The 27,720-nt window shown below is 42.1% G+C and overlaps 1 protein-coding gene across 12 annotated transcripts in view; it reads left to right on the forward strand.

The window, feature by feature from the left end:
- Positions 1–27,720, forward strand: part of NEDD4L (neural precursor cell expressed, developmentally down-regulated 4-like, E3 ubiquitin protein ligase) — a 366,704-nt gene that overhangs the window by 147,037 nt on the left and 191,947 nt on the right. For 2 of the 12 annotated variants that reach the window (XM_025364992.1, XM_025364991.1), the window contains exon 1: positions 8,567–8,983. The exons of the other annotated variants lie outside the window; for them this stretch is intronic. The gene's annotated coding sequence lies outside the window, so the exon portion shown is untranslated. Of the gene's footprint in view, positions 1–8,566; positions 8,984–27,720 lie in introns of those variants that run through there. 12 annotated transcript variants of the gene reach the window in all.

Genomic DNA, 27,720 nt, shown 5'->3' on the forward strand with positions numbered 1-27,720 from the left:
AAACTTTGTGACAACCTGACAAGTTTATTTTAATCTTCTGGGCATTGGCTTTCTGCACTTACTGCTCACTGAATCACTGAACCAGGCAGGTGGGGGACTGGAGGGCTGGGAATGGGTAAGAAGGGCAGCCTTTGGAAGGAAAATCAGCAGAGGGTGGGGACCGGGGAAGAAGTAGTAAGAAGGGAAACCTTTTTCTTAGATTCTTATAAATCAGAAGAACAATAAAGAAAAAATTTAAATCTAAAATATATATGATTAGGATTCAAATCCAGTATGCTTCATTACATATAAACCTTTGACTTAATATTTTCTGTAGTAGATGAAAATAGGACTTTTTTTGTTTCCCTTCTCTTCACATGTATTGAGATTTTTTTGTGTGTTCTGCATACATTTTAAGATTAATTATGAAAATCAAATTACCAGACACTTGAAATAGAAATATAAAATTAGTAATATTCGGCCAGGCGCGGTGGCTCAAGCCTGTAATCCCAGCACTTTGGGAGGCCGAGGCGGGTGGATCACGAGGTCAGGAGATCGAGACTATCCTGGCTAACATGGTGAAACCCCGTCTCTACTAAAAATACAAAAAAAAAAATTAGCCGGGCACGGTGGCGGGCGCCTGTAGTCCCAGCTACTTGGGAGGCTGAGGCGGGAGAATGGCGTGAACCCGGGAGGCGGAGCTTGCAGTGAGCCGAGATCACGCCACTGCACTCCAGCCTGGGAGACACAGTGAGACTCCATCTCAAAAAAAAAAAAAAAAAAAAAATTAGTAATATTCAAAGATGATTAAATGCACGATTTCCTTTTCTCATAAAAAAAGAAGCAGATGGAACCTGTATTCTGAAAGCAAATATGGAAATCACATTAAAAATCAGAAAATCCTCACCACTGCCCCCACCCCCATGTGCATGTTGTTTATCTTTGGTCTGAGTTCAAGGGAGAGAGAATATGAATGTGCTGCTAGCTCAGGGAGCTTCAGTTTTTGCTTTCTGAAGAGCTGGGCATGTGCTTGAGTCTGTATTATTTCTTGTTTGCATTTTTCGCGACTTTGCCTCCATTTAATCCAGGGAAAACTTCATGGTAGGGATGTGAGACGTATTTTGAGGGCTGAAAGAAAGGCGTTTGAACCAAAGCAGGACAGTGTTCAGAATGTGGAAGCGAAGAGTCCTTGCAAGGGAATGTACGGCCAAAGCCTCTGTTCAGCGATAGTCCAGCTGAGACCAGGACCTGTGCCTGACGCCCGGGCCAACCCACAGGACAGTCCTCCAGCACCGCACTTCTCCTTTCATTAGACAGCTCTTCATTTGCCTACTGGAAGAAAAAAACAGAGATGAGTGAAAATGTGCATACAGAACGCAGGGCTCAAAGGGACCCTAGCACCAGTGGTTCTCAACCCTGTCCTGGCATTAGCATCACCTGGGAGCTCCAGCAACATATTGGCTGCCAAGACTTGGTCCAGAGCAAATGACTTCCTTGGCCTGGGGTGAGATGTGGGTGGCCAGGGTCAGGAACCACTGAGTGGGTCCACCTCTGCAGACTGGGAAACTGAGAATCTGGGAGGCTGCTTGTTCCCTCAAGGACCTGAAGTGACATGGGGAGGCAGGACTAGGCTTCGGGCTCCTGACTCTGTCCTAGCCTGTATTCTAGCGTGCCGTGGGGCGCGTCCAATTTGAATCTGGCCCCTGTGCTCTTTGAAGCCCTGTGTTACTCTGGTCCCACAGCCCCTGCCCTTGACTTTCCATGTAACAGCATATTGGTGGCCAGGGCTTTGCACTAACCTACCTGCCTCCAACATTGTTTTTGAATAATGGAAGCTAAGCAGATGCATATTAATGCCTGCATTATGGAGAAGACTGTCTCTTCGCAAGTAATCTGTAGTTATTCGTCTTGAAAGTGAGTTAATTCATTGTCTTTCTAATGAAAGTGATTGCATGGCCTAATAGTCTTCCAGTCGGTCTGTGTGGCAAGGTAGAAGCTTGGAGTGGATTCTCAGCTCCGGTTGAGTGAGCTCGGAGTGGATTCTCAGCTCCGGTTGAGTGAGCTCGGAGTGGATTCTCAGCTCCTGTTCAGTGAGCTCGGAGTGGATTCTCAGCTCTGGCTGAGTGAGCTCAGAGTGGATTCTCAGCCCCTGTTGAGTGCTGCTTTCCTGCATCAGAGATCTCCTCTCCCAGGCCGCTTTGTCATGAGCAGGATTCTGAACCAAGACCTTTTCTTCACCTGTCTCGGGTGCCCTCACCGTGGGCTTTGCAATCCCCTGACAGCTCAGAAAGCCTTTATCCTCATCCAATATTTGGTGAACAGCTGACACCTCCTGGGAATCTTTAAAATTGTTCTCTAAAGAAACCGTTCTGCCACAGGTACCTATTTTTAGACTTTATAAAGCCCACGTCAGATTGTCGCTGCCTTTCTCTCTCTCTGCTAAGCCTGCTGTTTGAAAGGCAGCAACAGGATCTTTTATGTTTAAAAGTTCAGCCCCATCTGGTGCATTCCCCACTTGAACTCCGTAGCCCTGGTGTGCTCTGGGGTACATCTCTTCCAAAACCCAAACCACAGGTAGTGACCTTTACACCCCAGGAGTTGACATAATACACCTGGAGGAAGAAAATAACTTACAGACAATGAGCCTAGAGTATAAATGGCTATGTTTTAAAGCCTTCGATTTGCTTTGGGCGTATTTAGCCTGTACGGCTAGACTGGTGTGAGTTTTGGGCTCTCTAGGGGGCTGTCCAAGTTCAGAATAAGTACATCTGCTGGCGTCTAGCTTAAGGAGTTAGCAGCCCTCAAGTCCAGTAACGAACGTGTAAATCAGAATTCAGGTGTGTTGAGGTGGGGCTTTGCACACATCCTGGTCAGCCCGGGGTGATTTCCTCTCTGGCCAGCGATTTTGGCTTTTTTCTTTACATGAACTCATCTGTTGTAACTAATGGTCACTGACTGACTTCAGAGGTAGTGATAGCTCATAGTGAAGCCTGTGGCCCACAGCGGTGGTGGGCACACCTCGATCCCTTCGCCTTTCCTCCATCCCCACCTTTCTCTCCTTACTTCATCCCTTCCTCTTTCCACACTGGGCCATCCAGCAGAAGTCAAGTATCTTTTATTTCTTATCTTTATTGAATGAGAGTTTTACGATTCATGTTATTAAATTTAAAGTAGGTAAATGGAAAATGGAATCTCTTATGTGGAATTCTCTAAAAAAGAATTAAAACTCCAGTAAAAGCAAACCAAGTACTCCAAATCATTTTTAGGGAAAAAAGATATAATTAGAAAAGACTGGAGAGGGTATGCAAACTATTAACATTATGTTAGGGTGGTAGGAGTATAAATTAGATTTGCTTTTTCTGAATTTCTAAATTTTCTTCAATTAACATATTGTTTAAAGTATCAAATATGTAGAAAAAAGGGCATGCGTGCCTGTTGATCTAGCAAACACACTTCATTCAAAGGAACTCTTCCTAAGGAAGTATTGAAGTTATATTTTATCCTTATGTATCCAAAGAGGGTATGCGTGTATCATATACCTAAAAAATTAGCTATTAAGATGAAGCATTGCTTATAATGAAAAAGTTGAAGCACCCTAAATTAGCTTAATAATGGTTTATCTTTATAATGGAATAGTATAAAGCCATTAGAAATGATGTTGCTGATAAGTATTTAATGTTATGGAAACATTTTCTAACATAGAATGAAAAGTAAGTTGTAGACTGGTTTGTGTAATTTGATCTCATCTTTTTATAGGAAACACATAATGCAGAAATATAGATGAAGGTCTGAAAGGGTATTAATGCCCTAATGTATTAGTAGCATTATCTCAGAGAAGCGGGCTCATGAGCATTTTCTTTTCTTGTAACTAAATATATATATGTGTTCGTGTGTCTGTATACAGGATATGTATATACACTTGTAAAGAACCTGTATTGCATTTACTACTGGAAGGGTTTATTTTAGATTGAGATATTAAAGTTACCTCTTTGAGTGAGAACCTATGATTTATACTTCTTAGTTTACCTTTTACCTCCATTATTTAAATCCATCTTTTTCTACCTTCAAATAGAAGATGTAACAGTGATAAAAAGGCTGGGTATGGTGGCTTACACCTAAAATCTCAGCACTTTAGGAGGCCAGGGGTTCGAGACTATCCTGAACATAGTGAGTGACATAGTGAGACCCCATACCTACAAACAATTTTAAAAGGTTAGCCAGGCGTAGTGGTGTGTGCCTGTAGCCCCAGCTACTCAGGAAGCTGAGGCGGGAGGATTGCTTGAGCCTGGGAGGTCAAGGCTGCAGTGAGTCGTGAATACACCACTGCACTTCAGCCTGGGTGGCAGGCAGAGTGAGACTCTGTTCTCTAAAAATATAATATTTTAAGAGAGAAAAACAAAAACTAGTGATAAAAAGGACTTAAAACAAACTGATTTTTAAGTGGACTATTGATAATTATAATGGCTGAAATTTTTAATTGCCATTTGTATCAATGAATAACCCCGCTGTCACTACATTTTCTGGTGTGTTTGGTGTGTCTGGTTCCTATAGGAGAGACAGTAATGCGATTTGACATGCCGTATTGCTGATTAGAAGCCTAATCTCTGTAATGGGAAGCTCAATAATGAAGCTTGTTCAGAACTGTGTTACAGTCAGTTAACGAAGCTCTGAGATCAAGGTCCTGGCTTTTGGTGGCCTCTACTTCAGAATCCAGAGGTTTGTTTCTATTTATTTGGGTTTTGCAGCTAAGTTCCCTGGACTCAGGTGACCTGCAGGTTGGCTCTGCTATAATAGGTAAATTGCTAAAAAAAGACATTGGCCTTGGTATGTACAACTTAACATTTTATCGGCGACATAGTCTTATTACAGAACAATCACATTAAGCTAAAACTTGGTGTATAACCAGCATATATACTCCTACCACCCTCAGTGTATAACCAAAGTGCTAAATTGCATGCACAGATAACAGGCATATAATTGGTTATTTCAGAAAAGTTATACCTGGTGGGCAGTGAGAGGTGAGCCCTGATCTGAGAAACCCCAGTGCTTCAAGGGGAAGCAATCTGGGAAACTCCAGTGTTGGGATTGGGGTTCAATCTGGGAAACCCCAGTGCTGACAGGGTACGTGGTACAAGTTTGATAAAAACTTGCTTAATGTCACACCTGTAATCCCAGCACTTTGGGAGGCTGAGGCAGCTGGATTACTTGAGTTCAGGAGTTTGAGACCAGTCTGGGTAACACGGTGACACCCCATCTCTACAAAAAAATACAGAAATTAGCCTGGTGTGGCAGCATGCCCCTGTAGTCCCAGCTGTTAAGGAGGCTGAGGTGGGAGAATGGCTTGAGCATGAGAGTTGGAGGTTGCAGTGAGCTGAGATCAGCACTCCAGCCTGAGCTACAGAAAATAATAATAATTTTAAAAAACTTAATGACGATAGCATTTGAGTTGGCTTTTCAATCCTGGTCTCCTAAATATGTGAGCCTGGATCATTAAACTGTGTGACAAGGAGCTGTCATCTTAACATACAGACATTAAATGCATTGTTCAAGATCAGAAATGATTTCTTGGTTCTGAGGCACTATTGACTGTGTGTAAGGTGCCATCGTTAATTTGGTAACAAGGGGAGACAGTGGCAGGGAAGTTCCTGTTGCCTGTCTTGTGATAGGCTTGCTGATTTCTCAAAGGTTAAGATATTAAATTGTCTTAATCAAAGAGGGTATTTAAGGGCATCATTAGGGTTAGTTCTCAGGTCTCCTGACTCCTAGCTTCTCTAGTTTAGTGATTCGTGTTTGCCTTTTGACGGTTTACCACTCACTTTAATGGTTTTTACTAGCTCTCTTGACATGCTTTTCACTGCTTACATGGTTGGTTTCCTACCTAGCTGAACGCAAGCATCTGTGCCTTCTGCTGCGTTAGCTGGTGGTGATGCAGCCCACAGGTACTTGTCTCTTTCTTTCAGGAGAGTTCAGCAACCATCTATTTTATGTTGAAAGGCACTGTACTGGGAGATGAAGAACACGGAGTTCTAGGCCTCCAGGAATTTATCATCACTTGCTGATTTGAGCTGAGCCTGGCACTTGAACATGGGCCGCAGATTTCCAGATTTCCAGATGTAAAAAGAAAGAGAGAGAGATCCTTTAATGTGTAGACTTGTCTTTCTGCCTGCTTGCTTCACTTCTTATCATTTTAAATTGATATTTAAATATCAGTTGATATCCTGGTTTGATGTGATCATGTTCCAACACAGCACAATAGCCTGTATGGTTTTGGGCATGCACCTGTGGCAGTTGCAAATGTTTTTACAGTGAGGTGGCTAAGAGGAGAGTAAGGCCAGTGTATAGAGTGTGGATGAGGTCAGATGTGAGACTGTATTTCTTGATTTAAGTCATTTTATTTAGGAGCTATGTCTTTGGAATATTTTATATATGAGAATGTACATCTGATTGGAAGACAGAAGGTACTGAAATTTACCTCTTGAATTATTCTAGTATAAAATTAAACTAAATACCAGGCATATACTTAATTTCACAGACTTGCAAATAGTATACTGGGGTAATGGAAGAGACAGGACCTTCTATGTGGTATGAACTTCTGTGATAATTCCTATCTTCCTTTGTACCTAAAAGAGGCACCCTCTCCTGTCATACTGCAAACAGATGCCACTACTATGTGTAGACACATTTGCCAGCTGTGGCACAGCTGGTCACCCAAGCCTCATCACAGCTGCCTATAAAACCCAGATTTATTCTCTTCCCCCTAGATCTTCTTTAGAAATACTGGTATCATTTTAGGGAGTATCCTAGTGACACCACTTAAATAATGAATTTTCCAATTTCTTCTTTTTCCACGGCCTTCACGTCATCTGGGAAATATTCCCCCCAGGTTGGCATCTGCTTCTGAGACCCTGCTGGACATAGATATATTAACCAGGGATGGACGAAGGTCTTGGGAGATTGAAGTGGTTAGGAACATTTCTTCCAGTATCTCCTGTTCATTGTTTTTGACTTCCCTGATTTCCAATATATTATCTACTCCGGCCACACAGAACAGCTTGCCTGAGCTCAGCTAAGTCTTGCTCTCTGGTCAGGGACCAGCTCAAAGGCTGTCCCTTTGTTAATTTATTTCCTGGGTCTTCACCTGGCCTCTTCCCTGCACTCGGTGGAGATGCCTGCCCCATGCTTTTCAGTAGCGTTGGCTCTTAGCTGCTCCGTTCTGGGGAAGGATTGGTTCTCTGTTTTCCTGTTCTCCATGTGTGTTGTGAATTTCATTCTTTGTCACTGTATCACGTGAGGTGGGTAGGGAAGAGAACTTGTACGCTCCCTGCTGTTGTTAGTGGCCTGATTACGAGTCTGTGGGAAAGAGTGAAGGTTGGAAAGAAGATCTGGTGGGAAAGAACGAGAGTCGTCCTTGAGCAGGCAAACTAAGTCGTCAGAAAGTTAATGTAATAAAGCAGGAATTCTAATGGGCTGCCTGCTACAGCGGAGATGGAAGGTGGTGTAGGGCTCCTGACTGTAAAATGCAGGAGCCACCAGCAGATGGTGATGCGACTTCTCAGCCCAGGTGGGACTCTGCATCTCCCCCTCCCATGGACAGTCACTTGATAAGTGTTGTGCCGGTCACCCATGCCCTGGTCATTCTTATCGTATCGAAGAATGGTAATATAAGTATGCTGTAAATTCCCATTGTAAGAAATAATTGCCTTTTAAAAGGAAGCATTCAAGAAAAAGACCTTTTGGCTCAATAAAGCCTTTCTTTTCCTCAACACTCTTGACTCTTAAAAGGGGCGTGTTCAAGGCCCCTTAAAAGGGGCCTTGAAATGGGAATTTACACGGAACTTTAAACAGAAGAAACCCCTTCTGCCTTGGGCTGCAACTTGTCCCTGACAGGGTTTGGGCTGTAGGGTCATGGGATCTGTCTCTTTGACCATTGTATGCAAAAATGATTTTAAAATTGGCCTCCCTAACCTGTTGGAGACATTAGTTTAAAAAAAAAAGAGAGAGTAAAGAGGAAAATATTTTGCTTTTGGGTATGCACTGGATCCATTTTTAAAGTGACGGAAGGTGAAAGGGGTGACTGGTTGATTTAGGATAATACTTTTAGAGCCACGGGCAACTGTGAAAGGCAAGGAAATGTAAAAAGGGCCAAAGCACGTTGATTGCAGGACCTGTGGTCCCAAAGCAGCACGTGAAGGAGGTTTCAAGGCTGTTTCTAGAAACAAGAACCACGAAGGTGGCATAGGTCGAGAAGCTTGCTGGATGTCACAAAGCTAGTGGAGATGGGATCCAAAGCTAGTTTTGGCTGATGAGAATACAGGCTCATACCTTGTATGTGAGGACAGTGGGACAGTTGTTTAAACGGAAGTATCTAGAGGAGTTTCCTTATTGCCTTGAATATATTTCTTTTTAACATTGCTATGGACATTTAGGAAAAGATGCCACTGATGCTCCAAAAGGGACATTCCGTACACCTCAGATGGATCCTGGAGGCTCCAGGGTCACCTGGGCCGGGCCAGGTATACACAAGTCTCATGTCAAGCTGGCTGTTATAACTCCCCTGATGTTGTTTTGCTGCAAGGGCAGCATTGTGGGGCTGTGGTTTGAATTGCTTTTTTGTGTCTCTTGAATACACGAAGTTCCTCCTATAGTCATTGGCTCTGCTGCCTCTGATGAGGCACTTCCTTGTTCCCCACATTTGAATTTGCTCCCGATTCGAGAGAGGCAGGCATCAGCGGCAGCAGCTTCCAACCCAGACAGGCTTCAGTGGCGCGAGGGTGCCTGGGTGGGTGGCTGCGCGGGACCCTACCTGGACGGGAGCGGCTGCAGAGCCCTCCCCACGCGGTGCCTCCCGCTCCAGGCTGTTGGTTACCTGGCAGGGAGCTGGCAGAGACCAGGATTTCTCTTCACCGCCGCCGTTGCTGTTGTTAGGGGAAACAGACCATCTGCATCTAGACCTGCCTCTCTCTCCTCTCTCTACTTCAGACGAGCTCTTCCTGCCTGGAATCTGGTAAGTCCCACTGAAGATTCCATTCCCCTTATTACTCGATTCGTGCCCACAGCATCAGGAGAAGGTTCTCTTACCGTGAATCCATTAGCTTTAACCCAAATGTGCAGGATTTGGGGAATTATTTGAACTTGCTTGCTTTCTTTTTAAAATGTCCATTAGACGTTTTTTGCATGCTTCAAAATCAAAAGGCGGCACAGTGAAAACATTTTAATTATTTATGTATTTAACCTGTGTCATCTTGTTTGCAACCTCTTTTCTTCAGGGTGGTGCAGCGAAAAATTATACAGATATTGCTCTGGTGCTTCTCCCCCCTTTTATGAATAAATTACTGCATTTGTCATCACTGTGTTCCTGAAATGTCAAAAATAGACACTGTAAAGGAATCTGTCATGTAGAGTTCAGAGATTTTCAAATTTCTGAGTTCAAAACCTCAGGTGAAGTGAGGACAGATCTTTTATTTAAAATTTGATTCTCTTTAGGCTTCACTGTGAATTAAGTTCAATTTAGAGCATAGCTAATGCAATCAGCCAGCTCATGATGGGACAACATACTTCTCTATTGTTTTAGATTCACCTCCTGGGATACACACACCTTCTCCTTTGTTTTATAACCTTTACAGGAAATACCTGGGGATGAGTCACATGACCCCTAACTTGAATTTTTACATGTATTCACACAGATCAAATGATTTTGCTCTTATATGGATAAACGTGCAGTTAGGAACTTTAAAAAATTGTAAATGAGGTGCTTAATCTTTGCTCATTGTCTTTTCCCACATTCTTCAGCCCTCAAACATACAAACTTTTATTTCCTTTAAGAGAAAATAAAACTGGCACTTAGTTTTAATTTACTCTAAGTTAAAGACTACCCATGTTATGTGCCACTAAAAATGACATAGAAATTAATCTGTCTTTCTCTTTGACCTAATCTTACTAGCCAGGGATATTGGGGCTCTACTTTTCTGTTCTCTCTCTCTCTCTCTCTTTTTTTTTTTTTTTTTACATCAGCCACAGGTAATACTCTCTGGTAAACATATAACTTGAGGAAAATTGAATTAGGTTAATGCTGGAATAGAAAACCAGGGCAGTGCCTGCTCTGTTTGGATGATTCTATATAAACAGTGAGAAAGTCTCAGGCTGCCGTAGACAAAGGCTGAGACGGGAGCTCCTGGTGATTTTTATGAGGGGGAAGAGGAGATGGTGAGGAGGAGGGCACCGAGCATGTGCAGCAACTTGAAGCATGTCGGAAAGACCATTTGCCAGAAATCTTCAAAACCGTGGCCGTTGGTCATGTGTGAAATGGAACTTCTGGCCCTGTTTGCTTGATGGCGACTTCTTGTTGTGCTTGAGAATTGTGTGGCATTGGGTCCTTGGATGTGGGAGGAACAGCAAAGTGGTTGGTGAACAGGGAAGTGCCTTCCTTTTTGGGTGGGACTTGCCGTGGTAGAGCCTGGGTCATCACCTTAAAAGGAGATGTTACTGTTGAGAGATGGAAAATTGGCAAGACAAATGCCATAAACTTTAACCTGTTTATAATTCCTTACCTGTAAACTGCTTTGCACACAAGGTGATGGTTCTACCCCGTAAGGGACAAGGAAGAACAGCACATAAACCTCATGGAATGGAGTGTGGCCATGGGTGGGAGCAGCTTTGCAAGAAGGAAATGGGGCCCCTTCCTGAGACACCCCCGTTTGCTTCTGCTCCTTCTTGCCATTGACGTGCCCTTCTCCTGAAATTACCCAAACCTGTGTTTGGCAACAAGAGGCTGCCCCTTGATCCAGATGCATTTTTCAGCTTGTAAACGCTCACCTCTTGCCAAGGGACCCAAGCACCTGGTTAATGATCTTAAATGTGAATGATCCTTTGCCTTGATTAACATTGAGCTGGGTTAGTATGCACAGGCCGAGCTCCATGGTCCTTCCATGTGATCCCTTCCCTGCCAGCCACCTGCCCACCTGTAGGAACTGGGCATGGCCAGTTTTCTGTTTATATGCTCTCTTTGCCTTGGATGGAATTTGGGCTGAGACCGATGGGGTGGAACCAAAGCTGTTCAGCAGAAGAGAGCAACCACAGAGCAGCCTGTTGGGTGGAGGGCTTGAGGGTTCCTAAAACCCGAGGACCTTCTGGTGAGCCTTTCCCCTAACCCTGCTTGAGGGAAGGTGCTGCCTCACACTCTCTCCAGTGCGTGGGGGTGGGGGTGGCAGCGGCTGATTAAAGGCTCTCACCTGCAAGTGATGATGGCCTGGGTCTCTTCAGCACCGACCTGCCTTCTTCACCTTTCTGCTCGGACACCCCTTGGCACCCGTCCATAAAGGAAAGAGCTGTCTGGATGGCCTAGTAGCTGTAGGCTAGGTAATGTTAGCCCTTTCTTCTGACCTAGGTATGTGATGGTGGTATTTCTACCTGTTTATGTTGAGACCTTTGCAGAGATGAAAAAAAAGCTTTCAGAGCTGCAAAAATGAGAGGTGGCCCTTTTTAAAAATTTATTTTAAGAGACAACTTTTAAAATTGCCTTTTAAAAAATTGGCTGGCACCATCCTGCAGCCTATCAGATTTCCCTTGAGAACTGTGGATTATTGGCTTATTTCTTGCCACCTCCAATCCCAAATTAAGCAGAGTGACATATGAGAAGCTGGGGACATCAGCCTAAAGCGTTTATCAGGCACGTCCTTCCCATCTGGATCTTTTCTCTCCCTGGCCCTAATTTTCTTTTAAGGAATGGGGTCTGTTTAAATTGCTGGTGGCAAAAGGATCCCTGGGCAGTGTTTCCATGGTCCTCTAAGGTGGAGTGCGGGGGAGCTGGGGACACACAGTAGTCATGGGTTATCCATCTTGGCCTCTTTCCCAGACCAAGTTCTGCCTCATGCTTATTGTTTTAGCTGCTAGTTATAGAATCTGATGTTTACCTTAGAATCCTAGGATGGAAAGGGTTAAGAATGATTTCTGATTTGAATTCCTTATTTCTATGGAGTTCTTAAACCTATACATTACACTTATTATTTTACAAAGCACTAGTTCATAACAGTTGACAGGAACAACTATGATTTGGCTTCTTTGTTTTTTGTTTGTTTGTTTGAGATGGAGTTTCACTCTGTCACCCAGGTCTGGAGTGCAGTGGCGCAATCTCCACTCATGGCAACCTCTGCCTCCCAGGTTCAAGTGATTCTCCTGCCTCAGCCTCCCAAGTAGCTGGGATTACAGGTGCCGGCTAATGTTTGTATTTTTAGTAGAGACGGGGTTTTGCCATGTTGGCCAGGCTGGTCTTGAACTCCCGACCTCAGGTGATCTGCCTGCCCCAGTTTCACAAAGTGCCGGGATTACAGGCGTGAGTCACCACGTCCGGCCTTTTTTAGTTTTCATATTGATTATATTTTCTAAAACACATACTCATTTATATAGTCTAATAAAAGGTTTTTAAAAATAGTTGTTTAATCCACATTGACATCTTCTTACGTTGCTGTAGAAATTTTGTTATATTTATCCATATTATGAATTGCTTCAAGCCAGTGGTTCTCAACCAGTGGCAGTTTTGCCTTCTCTCCCACAAGGGACATTTGACTGTATCTGGGGACAGTTTTAGTTGTAATATTCGAGGGAGTGGGGTGTGAAGCTGGCAAGCATCTAGTGGGTAGAGGCCTGGGTGCTGGTCTATTTTCTACACTGCACAGGATGGCACCTGTCTCATAGCCTAAAGCGTCGGTACTGGCTGACCAAATACGAAATGCTGTGGAAGACCAGGTGTGGTGACTCACGCTTATAATCCCAGCCCTTTAGGAGGCTGGGGCATGAGGATTGCTTGAGCCCAGAAGTTTGAGACCATGTTTAAGTTTAAGTCCTCTAAAGTGGTGATTCCGAGGCTATATAGATGAAGGCTGGTTTGTTGAAGAGCTGACTGGTATTTCATCCAACATCTGCATTTTTCTTTTGCTAAGGATGCCTTGAGAAACATTTTAGCCTTTTTGGCCTGAATTTGTTATTAGCTTAATAGCCTTCCTATGGGTGAATTTAAATGGGAAGAAAATTGCATCTTGCAGCAAGAAAAAGAACATCAGGGAAAAACTGAGGAAATGGAAATAAAGTATAGGATTTTGTTAATAATAAATCAACTTTGATGCCTTAATTGTGAGACATGTCCTGAACCAATGTAGATCTTAATAATAGGGGAAACTGGCTTCGGGGGACATGGGGACTCTATCTTATCTTTATAATAATTCTCTAAGTCTGAAACAAAGTTTATTTAAAAAGCACAAAATTGTTGCCATTTTGTTAACAGATACAGTAGTCAATCTTATTGTTTTCTTTTTCTTTGAAATAGGCTGCTGCAAAGGTATGTTCTTTATCTCAGCTCTCTGCTCAGGGTAGCCATGAAATGGCTCTTTCAAAAATGTGCCCAGATAAATTTGAACCATTTCAAACCATATTATGTGATTTTAATTTATTTTCTATTGCACTCACTAACTCATTTCTGGGTGGTGTATTTAAAAGACTAGACAGAATTTTCAGGTTTAAAAAGTTACATTAGCAGAAAATGTATTTGTAGGTACCAGTTGAAATACTGTCAACTGGAGATGCTACCAGCGATGTGCTAGTTGGACAATGGGACTTGTCCCATTTTTTGCTGGGTGACAGCTATCACTGCCTCAGGGAGGCTGGTGCCGTTTAACGCCTCTGATAATCAGAATAAGTCATGTGGCTTCTGGGTCCATAAAGCCACACAATACACATGCAGGCCTATTTTAATTGATGATAAGTCATGAAATACACTGTTTTCATATTAAGATAATGTGGATACGTTATGGAACGAAGTTAAAAATTAGCATGAATTTTTAAAGTACTACTGGAGATTGTTGGCTTTAGGTTCGTGAACCCTGCCCCACACTCCTGTTAGTGGGGCTACCAGAAGGGCCAGTATGAAAAGCACTGGACTTGCAGATTAAAGAACTTGAGCTGGAATCAATTTGAGTCACTTCCCTTCACTACAGGTGGGCAGAGTAGTTATCCTGCAATTTTGTTGTGAAAACAGAATGAGATAATATAAAATGTGTTTGAATACAGTGAGGTCTGTACAGATGCTGAATCTATTACTTTGCGGTAGGAGTCAGATGTGGCCCCACTTCCCCACCTTCTTACCCGCTTGTATCTTAGATCTTACATATATTGATATTCACTTTTGGTGGACTAAGGTTGTCTTCATTGCAAACTTTGTATTCTTGTTCAGTGTGTGTATGTTAATGTTAGATAAAGAAGATTAGGCTGGTGCATTGACTCACGTCTGTAATCCCAGCACTTTCAGAGGCTGAGGCGGGCGAATCACTTGAGGTCAGGAGTTCGAGGCCACCCTGGCCAACATGGTGAAACCCCATCTGTACTAAAAATACAAAAATTAGCTGGACATGGTGGTGCCTGCTTGTAATCCCAGCTACTTGGGAAGCTGAGGCAGGAGAATCGCTTGAACCTAGGAAGCAGAGGTTGCAGTGAGCCGAGATCGTGCCACTGCACTCCAGCTTGGGTGACAGAGCGAGACCCTGTCTCAAAACAAAACAAAACAAAACAAAATAAAAACAGAAGATTATTTGGAAAGCTATTTTTAAATTATTCTTCAAACATATACTAAAATAGAGAAGATAACATGAGAACCAGCAGCATAATGAAACCCCATCACTCAGCTTCAACCATTGTTAACAGTTTGCTATCTTTATTGCTACTAAAGTCAGTTAAATATTTCTTGGCAGTCCTTTTTTATTTAGCATATACTATCAGGGATGATGATAAAAACAGATTTCAAAGTCAGGTGAAGTAGTGTTTCCCTATATGAGTTCACCACTAACTTGATACATAGTATATGTTTATGTTTATGTTCTTATTACATTCTTGTATTAAAGCCACCTTCCATCCCTGTCCCCTTATAGGTAACTGTCTTTATTTGTTCTGAGGTTATCCCTCCTCCATTGCCCTTTTTGGAAAGAGTATGGATATATTTGTATTCTCACTTACTCATAAAGCAGCACGTGGTATATACTGTCCTGAGCCCTGTTTTTTTTTTCACTTAGCGCTGTATACTGCAACTCACTCAATGTCAGTATACAGAGAATTCCCTTGTCTTTTTATAACTTCCTGCTATGGACTGACGGAATTTCATTCAGTCAGTCCCCTATTGATGGACACTTGAGTTATTCCCAGACTTGACCATTGTTTTGCAAAAATAGCCCTGGGCATAAGTCATTTGGTATTTTTGTCGAGGCATTCCAGTAAAAATAAGTAAATTCTTCCTCTCTTGCCTTGAAGACGTGCAGCTCTTCAGTAACCTTTTATTCTCTCAAGCTCTGTCCTCATCTTTAATCCCTGATTTAAGAGGTGCAACTCTTCAGGCCACAAACCTTTCTTCCTGCCTCAGGTTTTTAAAACTACAAAGGAACCTAAGAAATCTCTCTTGTTTTACAGCTAAAGGACCTGAGACCAGGAAACAAAGGGAGAGCCAGCAGCCCAGGTCTCCCGTTCCCTGTCTGGCAGGCGATATTCTTTCTGTTAAACTCTCTTTCCCTCTGCCTGTTACTGGCCAGGCTGTCCTCCAGGACAGTGCTTCCCAAAGTGTGGCCTGTGGGCAGCAGCGTCCCTGGAGCTCATCAGAAATGCAGGATGTCAGGCCCTACCTCAGAGGGGCTGAGATAGAGTCTACCAATTACTGGATGCCCTGGGTGACTCCTGCACAGTCAGGTTGGAGAAGCACTGGACTGGTGGCTTTCTCCAGAGGAGCATGCAACAGCGGTTTGCAAACAGGGATGGCCATGCAGGTTCCTTTTCAACACGTGGATTTGCACTTCCTCTTGGTGCACTTCTCCAGCCTGCCTGTCCTGTTCCACACCAGCCTCCCCTTGGAAGGGGTTCAGACTTGATCCTCTGGGTGGTAGGGTCTTTCTTGGATAGTGTTGCCTTCCATTCCTGCTGCATACATTCAACACAGCCTTCATCCTTCTCCATTTGTCTCTGATACGTCATACTCTTTTTGTCTGACACGTGCCCTTGCTTTATTCATTTTCTCATCATTGATGTTAAGGGCCTAACATGCTTGCTAGTATATATGCCACCATGTAAGAGTTACTAGTTCAGGTTCTTTGCTTTACTGCTGCTGTGAGGTGTGTCCATGTGTGCACATCTACCTACGTTAATAACTGATAATATTGGGCCTCAGTGCATCCTTTTTTTTTTTATTTTTAAGAGAAAAGGTTTTACTTCGTCACCCAGGCTGAAGGACTGAGACGCAGTTGTAGCTCACTGCAGCCTTGAGCTCCTGGGCTCAAGTGATCCTCCCACCTTAACCTCCCGAGTAGCTGGGACTACAGGCGCACACCACCACACCGGCTAATTTTTTTTTTATTTTTTGTAGAGACGGAGGCTTACGGTGTTGCCCAGGCTGGTCTAGAACTCCTGGCTTCAAGCCATCCTCCCACCTCAGCCTTCCAAAGTGCTGGGATGATAGGTGTGAGCCGCCGCGCCTGGCCCTCAATGCATACTTAGATATACTTAAATAAAAACTTAATTGCAAATTACTTCTTAAATTATCTACAAACTGACTTGGCAGTGAAAGTAACTACAAGTAGTGAAACCACTGTCATAATAAAAGTAAATTCTTTGTTGTTAGATTTAGTATTTCTAATCTCTTACATTTCAGTTTTGGAAGGTAAATTTTTGGGAAGTGGTGTTAATAATCTAAGTAAATCTAGATTCAGTGTAGGAAAGATTTTAGTATAACAATATGGAATGTTGGTAAATGTATAGGGGTTTTCTTTTTAAGGACAGCTTTTTATACAAAGAAACAGATGATCTTTTTTTTTTTCCTAAACTATGTTAGCTATACCCAAATTAGTAAATGTTAAAATAACCATGACTGGTAAAAACGTTGTGCAATTTTTTTTTTTTTTTTTTACTTTTTATATAATTAAATGAAATTCTCCATTTGGTAGTTGATCTCTCAGATAAATTAAGTCTTGCCAGACTGTCTGAGAAGACTAGTGAATCAGACCCTAAAAACTTGCAGCATTTGAAAAATAACAACTGTGTACTGCAATTTATAAGGGCATAATTAGAGAAACTTTTTTAGTCTGAAGATTTGTACTAATCTTATCACCCTGGTTTTAGAGAACCCAGTTCAATCCAACTGCTGTGAAAAAGCCACTGCTTTTAGCCATAGAAAATAACCAGCTTCATAGAATGACTTACGATAAAAATTCAACCATTTTGACTCCAAAAACCTAGCTGGTCGGGCATGTGGGCTCACGCCTGTAATCCCAGCACTTTGTGACGCCAAGGCGGGCGGATCATTTGAGGTCAGGAGTTTGAGACCTGCCTGGCCAACATGGTGAAACCCCGTCTCTACTAAAAATACAAAAATTACTCAGGCGTGGTGGTGTGTTCCTGTAATCCCAGTTACTCAGGAGGCTGAGGCAGGAGAATTGCTTGAACCTGGAAAGCGGAGGTTGCAGTGAGCTGAGATTGTGCCACTGCACTACAGCCTGGGCAACAGAGTGAGACTCTTTCTCAAAAAAAAAAAAAAAAAAAAAAAAAAAAAAAATGCCTAGCTGACTTTATTCATAGATCTGTCTGTACTTTGTAGGCACAAATACATTTACAAAATAATTAATGGTGATTTACTTATTCACAATAAGCAGTTATTTTGCTTTTGGTATATATGTGATAAGGTGGTTATGTGGAGGACATAAAGGAGTAAAGTAAATCCCTTAACTTCAAGATGCTTACAGTCTAATAGAAACCTTGAAATTTCCACTGGACAAGGTTTTCTTGGGATTACTCCAATCAAATGAATGAGCAGGCGTCTAAGTAAATGAAAATCACTCTCGTCACTTTCCTTCACATTATGTTAACTGGTGACAAGTCACGACACATGGGAATTGCTTATGTTTCTGAGCTTTAGTCTTTTAAAAATAGATTTAAATATTCCATCATGTTCGTCACATTAGACACTCATTACATAAAAGGTTTTATATGTATTTTAGATCTTTCTGAGGGTCACCTATGTGAATGTTTAAAAAGAAGCAAGAAGGTGCTATAAAAAGCACTAGAGGTCAAATGGTTTGCGAGACAAAATGAAACTCCCCAATTCTGAAATCCAACAAAGTATGATGAAGAAAGGGAAAAAATAGATCAAAAAAATGGCAGGGGAGGAACTCGGCATCCTACCAGTGATAAAGCAGAATGTGGATCAGATCCAGACATCCAGTAGTTTGTGAGCAACTCCATATGGGATGTTTGGGTTGAGAGTTCAACTCATCAAATACATTTTATCAATAACCATAAGATATTCTAACATCGACCAAGTAGAGTAAGCAATGTAGAATCAATTAAAGGTATCCTCTTTATTATGTCCTATTTGTGTTTCCTGCTTTTGAGGTTATTAGTCCTTTTAATTAACTCCTAATGAACTAATATAGTTTTGTGGTCACCAGCTTCTAGCTAGTACAGGCACAGTTGTGGGTTGGTAGGAGAATGAGCAGTAAAGCCATGAACTAACACGCCAAGTAATCTGTTGTGTTCACAAATGGCCAAAAGAATAACAGAGATTAAAGAAAGGTAAATATAGCCACCTGGCAAAAATATTTACCCTTTTTTAAATGATGGAGGTTATATACAGAAGAAATGTTTTTGGTAAAAATATTTGAAAGTTTGTTTTATAATCATAAGTAGCTTGGGCTATTTTGACTAGAGGGGTGTGTGTGTATGTGTGTGTATGTGGTTGGCAGGGAGAGAAGGAGGGAGGCAGGCAGCTGGTAGGGACTGTGGAGTGTGTCAGTTGGGAGAGGGAAATGAGATGATTAAGTTAGTAAGAATAGAAAACATGTAGGAAGGCGGATCTTGAAATTTCAGGGCTATTCATTAGTCATTAGTTGAAGATTTCACAGAGAAATGGTAGAAACTACCAGTAATTAAGAAATAGAATTACTGTTAAAACAAGGTCCCAAACCCTTTCCCCGGCATTCTGGTAGAATATAGTTTTGATCTGACCCAGGTCCAGGTCCTGTGTCATTTCCTTTCATACCCCTTTGGTTCTAGCCACGCTAGACTGCCTGGGTTGTCTGTTTATGCTCTGACGTTCGTTTTCCTCTGTGCTATTCTTCCGGCCTCAGAATCCTAGTGTCCTAGTGCCTCCTTCTGCGTATGTCTGAACTTTGCTTAGCTGATGAGACCAACTCTGTACAGATACCAACTCTGTACAATGGCTTCCTTAATTCCTTTCGTTCCCCTTAATTGCGATAAAGCTATTTGCAGAGGAATGAAAGATGCTCCCCTTTGCACTGGGTACAGGATGCATTGAAACTTTCAGCATGGGGCGTGGTGGCCTGTAATCTCAGCACTTTGGGAGGCCAAGGCGGGCAGATCACCTGAGGTCAGGAGTTCAGGATCAGCCTGACCAACATGGTGAAACCCTGTCTCTACTAAAAATACAAAAATTAGCCATGCATGGTGGTGTATGCCTATAATTCCAGCTACTTGGGAGGTTGAGGAAGGAGAATCTATTGAACCCAGGAGACAGAGGTTGCAGTGAGCTGAGATCGCACCACTGCACTCCAGCCTGGGTGACATAGCGAGACTCCATCTCAGAACAGCAGCAACAAAAACCCCCAAACTTTCAGCAGGAGAGTAGCTTGGTTCAGCCCAGCAGCATCAGTTTGAAGATTATGCCAAGTTTTCCAGTCAAATGTGACCAGTTTATGGATCTGTGTTTGCACGCGGTCTGAACCTGCCCTCCTCAGGTATAAGCTCTTGGAGGACAGCCTGCTACTTAAGGTGCCAGAGAATTCATCTTTGCCGGATGTGGTAACATATCCATAGAGATCTGGCAACAGAACTGGCTCTTCTGATTAACAAAGCTGTATATCAAGAACTTAAGATATGTGGGAGAAATAATGTGCAAAAAATGGAAAGAGCACAAGTAAGAGAAGAGAAACCCGCAGCAGTGAGAAGTAACAGAAATGCTGGCTGAGGTTGGAGGCATTAAGTGTGTGGGTGTTTGTGGGAGGCATGATGGTCTCCTGTTCCTTGACCTCATTGGGCAAATATTACAGCACGAACATACAGGTAGGAATCAATTGCATTCCTTCTGGGTACCTTCACAGGCAGTTGGGGTACACCACTTGCTACAGTGTGATGGAATAAGGGACGATCCAAAGGCGCTCAGTTCTCCCACCCATCCTGTGCACAAGAAAAAGCCCATTGAGTTGTGTCTCCCGTGTTGTCCTTTGCATTGTGAAAACATACATTTGTTCTCACATCCACTCTTTTCTCTTTAAGCTTTAGCATACGGTTGTTTGCTAAGAATGGAATCAGATAGAATATTTTCACCAGGAAGTGAAATTTGAAGTGCTTGCAAAAGATACAAGGATATCTGGAAGTTCCAACCAGTGCTGTATTATATTTTAACCATGACAAGTAGCTGTATATCATGGAAGTTTGGAAAACAGAGATTGTTCCATTAGATTTTCACAGATGAAAACCAGAGTGCTGTATGGGGGTCAGGCAGAGGGAAATCAACCAAATACCTTATTTTAAAGATTTTTTGGTTTTTTTCTGGGAAATTGGAAAGAGTGCTTGTTTAAAGCCAATGCAGGGTCCTTGAAACTCTCTTACTTGCAGTTCTGGAGTTGTAGTTTCCTCCGTGAAGAATGGGTTAAGGCAGGCAGGGTCATGTGCACAGATGTGAGTGAGGGCGGATGGCCTACAGGGTTGTTACCTCTAGTGCAGCAGGAATATATGAAGGTACTTGGGCTGCCGGTCCTGTGCAGACCAGCCAGTAGGTTTTAAGAGACTTGATAGCCGAGGGTCCCTGGGCCCCGTTCCACCTTTTTAACATTTCTGTGACTTAGTAGCAGCAGTGCCGTGCCCATTCCCCAGTGATGTTTGGTGTACAGTTACACCCTTGGCCGTGCCTCTGCGCTCGCTCACCTGTGTCATCTGACATCTGGCTCTTGATCAGGATCTGAGGTTGCTTAGGCAGGATCCAGTTTGGGTTTTTTGTTCGTGGAAGATGGAATTTTGGACCTTTCCCCCCAAAAGTTGACATAACTTAAAGAGAAGGGAGGTATATTAAGACCAGCTTGACCAACATGGTGAAACCCCACCTCTACTAAAAATATAAAAAAAGCTGGCATGGTGGTGAGCACCTGTAGTCCCACCTACTCAGGAGGCTGAGACGGAGAATCGCTTGAACCCAGGGGGCGGAGCTTGCAGTGAGCCAAGGTCACACTACTGCCCTCCAGCCTGGGTGACAGTGAGACTCCGTCTCAACAACAACAAGAGCAGAATGATATTATTATTTCCTTACTGGTCTCAGAAACCCTTGGGAACATTAAATGCTTCCCACTACCAAAGAGTACCTGTTATAATGGGGGTTTAATATAATAGTAACATTTTATTCACTGGGGGGATTCACTAGGGGGAAAGTATTCAGGAACAAAGTGAAAAAATTAAATATAGGACATATGAACATTGTCATTTTGGTTCTGGTCTTTACAAGGACTTATGGTAGCAACCCAAATAGAAGTATTTGCTCTAACGGATAAATTATTAGCACGTTGATTGTTTACATGAGTCAGAGCCTCTAAAATTTGTTCCCATAAGTAGGTTGAGCCTCCTTCTCAGCCTGTTGTCATAGAGTCTAAAAATGGAAACGTGAGTCCAAACTCTTTCCAGATCATGAAAAGAATTCTGAATTGGTAGAGCATAAATGAATGTGATTTTATTCGAGTGTCATTTTCAAGTTCCCCAGGCCAGGTTGAGACCTTTTAAGTCATCTAAAATTCCTGTAGTGAGGATTAAGAAAATAGTAGCAGCTTTGCTTCTGGCCTTAGACAGTTTTCTAATGAGGTCAGAGCCTCTCACCCTGGGAGAGGCAGATTCACTTTGCCCCTTCAGCATTGGATTTTGAGAATTGCTGTCTGAAGCTATCGCATAGACAAGGTCACTTCTTAAAAGGGTACATTTCTGAACCGGGAGAAGGAGTGGGTTCTGAATGACTGGCTCCTCTGATTAACAGAGCTGTATATCAAGCTGTGCTGAAAATACTCCTCATCTGATATATTAGGCCACACTTCTGCATGAGTGAGCTCACGGTCGTGACATGGGAGTGAATCTTTGCTGATTCAGGATCATGGGGTACCTTCGCTTTGGAACGCTGATTCTAGATATTTAATAGCAGTTTTTAAATTAGGCTAAATGTAGTCTGACTGCAGGATTCATTCTGGTGGGAATTTTTTGTTTGCTTGTTAGTTTTTTAAGCCTGAATATGAACCCAAACATTTTTCCCAAAATGTGAAATGAAGAGTGAAAACCTAACAATGGGATAAGAAAGATGATAGATAAGAGATTATTTAATGTTCAAACTCGGCCTGCACTCAGGAAATGGAAGCAATTCCTCCCCTTCCTCCTCCCCCTCCCCCTCCTCTTCCACCTCCTCCTCCCCCTCCTCCTCTTCCTCCTCCACCTCCTCCTCTACATCCTCCACCTCCTCCGCCCCCTCCACCTCCTCCTCTTCCTCTTCCACCTCCACCTTCTCCTCCCCCACCTCTACCTCCTCTCCACCTCCTTATCCTCCTCCTGTCCTCCCTACTCCTCCACCTCCTCCTCCTCTTCGTCCTCCTCCTGTCCTCCCTACTCCTCCTCCACCTCCTCCTCCTCCTGCACCCCTACCTGCCCCCCTCCTCCACCCCTTCCTGCCCCCCTCCTCCTCCACTTCCTCCTCCTCTACCTCCTCCTCCTCATCTTTCTACACACCCCGCCCCCGCCCCCACTAGGGACAGTTTATTCTTCCCCCTCCTCTTTTAGAATGCCAACAACTAGTCTGTTAATTCCATTGCTTACTTGCCTTGTGACTCATAACATTTTCATCTGAGGTATTTTTCTTTCTTGGTCTTTGTAAAAATTCTAAGCATCGTAGAGCATATCACCTGGAAAAAAGAACTATCATTATTTAACGAAGGTTAAAAGTAAAGAATTGAGTCTGCATCCTAAGAAATTAGAAAAAAGATCAACTAAGTCAACAAAAAAATATAAAAACTAGGATGGAGGAATTAGGAGATGATAAGATTTAAAAGTTAAGTAAATCCAATAGCTGGTTATTTGAAATGACCAATAAAGTAAACTCTCATTATCCTAACTCAGGAACAGAAAGAAATCATCCTTACTTAGAACTAAAAAAAAAAAAAAAAAAAAAAAAAAAAAAAAAAAAAAAAAAAAAAAAGAACTACATAATAGGAATGAAAGGCTGGGCATGGTGGCGAATGCCTGTAATTTCAGCTGCTCAGGAGGCTGAGGCAGGCGAATTGCCTGAACCTGGGAGGCAGAGGTTGCGGTGAGCCAAGAGCACTCCATTGCACTCCAGTCTGGGCAACAAAAGCAAAACTTTGTCTCAAAAAAAAAAAAAAAAAGAGAAAGAAATAGATGATAGGAATGAGAAAGGAGACACAGGAGGTATCAGTAGACTTTATAGAAAAACATGACATACAGCCCTGTGGCAACACATTTGAAAATATAGGGCTGACTTCTTAGGAAAATACAAATTACCAAAGTTGATCCAAGAAGCATGGAAAAGTTGAATAGACCAATTACTATAGAAGAGATAGGAAAGGTGAATAAAAGTTACCATTGCGAAAGGCACCAGGAATCCGTGGATTTCCAGCTGCGGTTTTTTGTTTTTGGTTTTTTGGTTGTTGTTTGTTTGTTTGTTTGTTTGAGATGGAATCTCGCTCTTGTTGCCCGGGCTGGAGTGTAGTGGCGTGATCTCGGCTCACCGCAACCTCCACCTCCCGGGTTCAAGGGATTCTCCTGCCTCAGCCTCCCAAGTAGCTGGGATTACAGGCATGTGCCATCATGCCCAGCTAATTTTGCATTTTTAGTAGAGATGGGGTTTCTCCATGTTGGTCACGCTGGCTTGAAAAAATAGAAAATTTGAGTGTTTTTACTCTTTTAGGACATAGTAAAACATGGAAAGGTTCCGAGTTCATTTTATAAAACCAGCAAAATTTTAATTTAAAAATCTGATGAATTTTAAAAAGTCAATATTATTTATGAAAGTAAATGTAGAAATTTAAAATAATTTATTAACAAATAGACTTTTGAGTGCATCAAAACGCTAATGCACTATAATCAATAGTTATTTTCCAGTGTGATTAAATATTAGAAACTCATCACTATCGTCAATTGTTACACAATCATATTGAAGGAGAGGAATATGTGAATAAGTTAGTAGAGGCTAGGAAGCTGTTTGAAAAAGTTTAGTAGCCATTCCTAATATAGTACAATCTGAGAAAGCGAACTAGGAATAAAAATAAATTACTTAAACATAAAAGCCATATGTATGTACACAAACACACACACACACCCCACAGCAGATATTTCCTAAAAGACAAAACACTAAAGCTATTCAATTAAAATTAGATATGAGAGAAGAATCTTATCTTTTACAATTGTTATTTAATATTATCTTAGAGCTTCTTGTGATTGTAGTAAGACAATGAAATGTTCATATGTCTAGAAATCTCAAGAGCATCTAGTAAAAAATCTAAAATCAACAGAAACAATTGTCAAGGAAGCTGGATAAAAATTAGGTCTCTAGAAATGATCTTTTCTGTGTTTTGAAGACAAGCACCTAAAAATGGAAGTTAAGTATTTCTGTCACAATAGCAGCAGATAACCCAGGAAGACATTGAACTAATACCTGTAACCTTCTTAGTCAAGAATGTGAAATATAATCTAGAGAAATTAAAACACGTAATGCCTGAATATATCTTATTACAAAATTAATGAGTACAATTCTTGTGATTCCAGTTAGAATTTCCAAAGTGGTGGTGGGTTTTCTTTTTAATGGAAGAAAATAATCCTGAAGTCTTTATGGAAGAATAAATACGTACTACCTGAGAGGAGCCAAGAGAAATATGGAAAAGAAAACCAGTGAGGGCAGATTTGGCTTACAAGTGATGACAACATGCTAAGAATAAGAAGTCTTCGTGATCAAAGCAATGTGGTATTGATCCAGAATTACATAAATAGTTCAGTGGAACAGACTAGAGAATCTAGGGCTGTGTCTCATTAAGAGAGTAAATGTATAACAAGATGATAGCTCAGTACTGTTGAGGATGGTACTGGCATAACCAGACCTTTATCTGGAGAGGGGGTTGGGGGACCAGCACAGACCTCTATCTTATATTATAACCAGTAATAAATCCCGGAATCTTCAAACACTTAAATGTAAACAAGCAATTCAACTTTTACAAGAAAATGTAAGAACCTATTTTGTATCATCTTGGAGTGAGGGAGAATGTTTAAGCAAAATTTGATACGCACAAGTCATAAAAAGAGGCACACTTTGAACATATATTTTCTTTTTGTTTATTTTTTGAGATGATCTCACTCTGTCAGGCTGGAGTGCAGTGACGTGATCAGGGCTGACTGCAGCCTTGACCTCCCAGACACAGGTGATTCTCCCACCTCAGCCTCCCACGTAGCTGAGACTACAGGCAAGACCCACTGAATTAGTTCTCATGCTGCTAATAAAGACATACCTGAGACTGGGCAATTTAGAAAGGAAAGAGTTTTCACAGTTTCACGTGGCTGGGGAGGACTCACAGTCATGGTTGAAGGTGGATGAGGAGCAAAGTCACATCTTACGTGTGGCAGGCCAGAGGGTGTATGCAGGGGAACTCCCCTTTATAACCATCAGATCACATGAGTTTTATTCACTACCATGAGAACAGCATGGGAAAAACCTGCCTCTATGGTTCGGTTACCTCCCACCGGGTCCCTCCCATGACACGTGGGGATTATTACAGTTCAAGGTGGGATTTGTGTGGGGACACAGAGCTAAACCCTATCAGCTACCACACCTAGCTAATTTTTTGTGGAAACGGCGTTTTACCATATTGCCCAGGCTGGTCTTGAACTCCTGGGCTCAAGTAATCTGTCCACCTCAACCTCCCAAAGTGCTGGGATTAACAGGCATGAGCCACCACGCCTAGCCTGAATATATATTTTAATATATTTTAAAACTTTTCTATGGCAGAAGTTATGTAATTAAGTCATGGATCAAGGAGGGATGTTTGAAACAGACATGGGGTTACTATCTATAATTTTTTTAAAACTTACAAGTTGTTAAGAAAACCACAGAGGAAAAATGGACAAAGAATATTAATATGGAATCCACAGATAACAAATGCAGACAGCCAGCAAACCTATGAAAAATAGTTCATTTTTGCTAGGGAAGTGCAGATTAAAACAATGAGACATTACTTTAAACCCATTAGATTGGTAAAAATAGAGAAAAATAACACTTTTTGATAGCAAGGCTGTAATAGAAGTGATGAGTGGTAATATTTCTCATAATACTGATGGAAATGTGAATTATCATGGCCTTATTTGAAAAGCAGATGGTCAGTGTATATTAAAATAAAAAACTATTACACCTTTCTTCTAAGCAGCCTTTGTCCTCAGTTATCTGTCTTTTAGAAATAAAAGTATGTGCAAAGTCATATGTATAAGGATGTTTATTGTACCATTATAGTGGCAAAATACTGAAGACATGAAAGTCCATCAGTTGAAAAATGGCCAATTTATGGACTATTTGTACCATGTAATATTATGAGAGAACTAGAGCTGTATCAGAGTTGGCTTTGGAGAAGTTTCTATGAGAACTTGATGAATGAGAAGCAATGTGTAGAAAAATATATAATATCCAGTTGTAAAAGACACATTCCTCCTGTGCCCACATGTGTAAATGTGTGAGTGTGGGGACAAGATGAAAATGTTCATTCTGTATGTTAAGCAGGGAGTGGGTGGAGGTTAATGTGGAATGGTGGGAGAGTGGGGGGGGGGCAGGGATTTCCAAGTCACCCACCAGTGATGAGTGTTAACCACATCCCATTTTTTTTCCTATAAAGGAAGCTGCAGTGCTGTGGTTTGAGGTTAAACATGCTGGCTCCTTCTCTTAGATCTTGATTTGGTTTTTTTGTTGTTGTTGTTGTTTTAATTCTAGTCTGTTCTTGTTTTGCTGCACTGATAATCCTCTTAGATTTTACGAGCATATTAATTGTGCATATTTAACATTCTTCTTTGGTTTATTCTGAGACCCCGTTTGCCTGCCCCTTTGGCATTGTCGGCGGTTCTTGGTGGTCTGCCGGTCTTCGTCTTTGTTCCTCCCGGTCGCCTTTTGTTCACTGGAATGAGCCAGGTTGAGGCAATATGTAGGGCCTGGTGGGATGGGCCAGGAGGTGGCCTTTCAGGTGTGCTCATGCATGGCCCTACTTGCTCTCTTGAGCTGCCTGCACTTCAGTCGTGGGACCACATTCCTGCTTCGGCCTGCATGAAATGCAAGGTAGCAATGGGAAAAGCAGAGAGGAAGTGAAGTTTCCTGATAAATCACCTGATTGCTGCCCCAGGGTTAGTCACTCTAGCCCCTTGAATTTCTTGACTCCATCTCTTAACTTGTTTCTTTTGAATTTCCAGCATCTGGAGAATACTGCTTGTATAGCAGCAGTCCCCTGGTTTTGTTTTTCTTTCAACCCAAGCCCATCCCACATCTGTTCCTTTGATGATATTGTGTCTTGTTTTCCCAAGATTCTTATGGATGTGATATTTAGTCTGAATCAGAGAAAGAGAGAGGTAGAAATGTACACTCAGAGGGCCACTTGGATGGAAACTTCTATTGATCACTCCAAGCCTTGGTGGGATCATCTTTAG

The sequence above is a fragment of the Theropithecus gelada genome, chromosome 18 (genome assembly GCF_003255815.1).
Source record: "Theropithecus gelada isolate Dixy chromosome 18, Tgel_1.0, whole genome shotgun sequence".
NCBI lineage: Eukaryota > Metazoa > Chordata > Mammalia > Primates > Cercopithecidae > Theropithecus > Theropithecus gelada.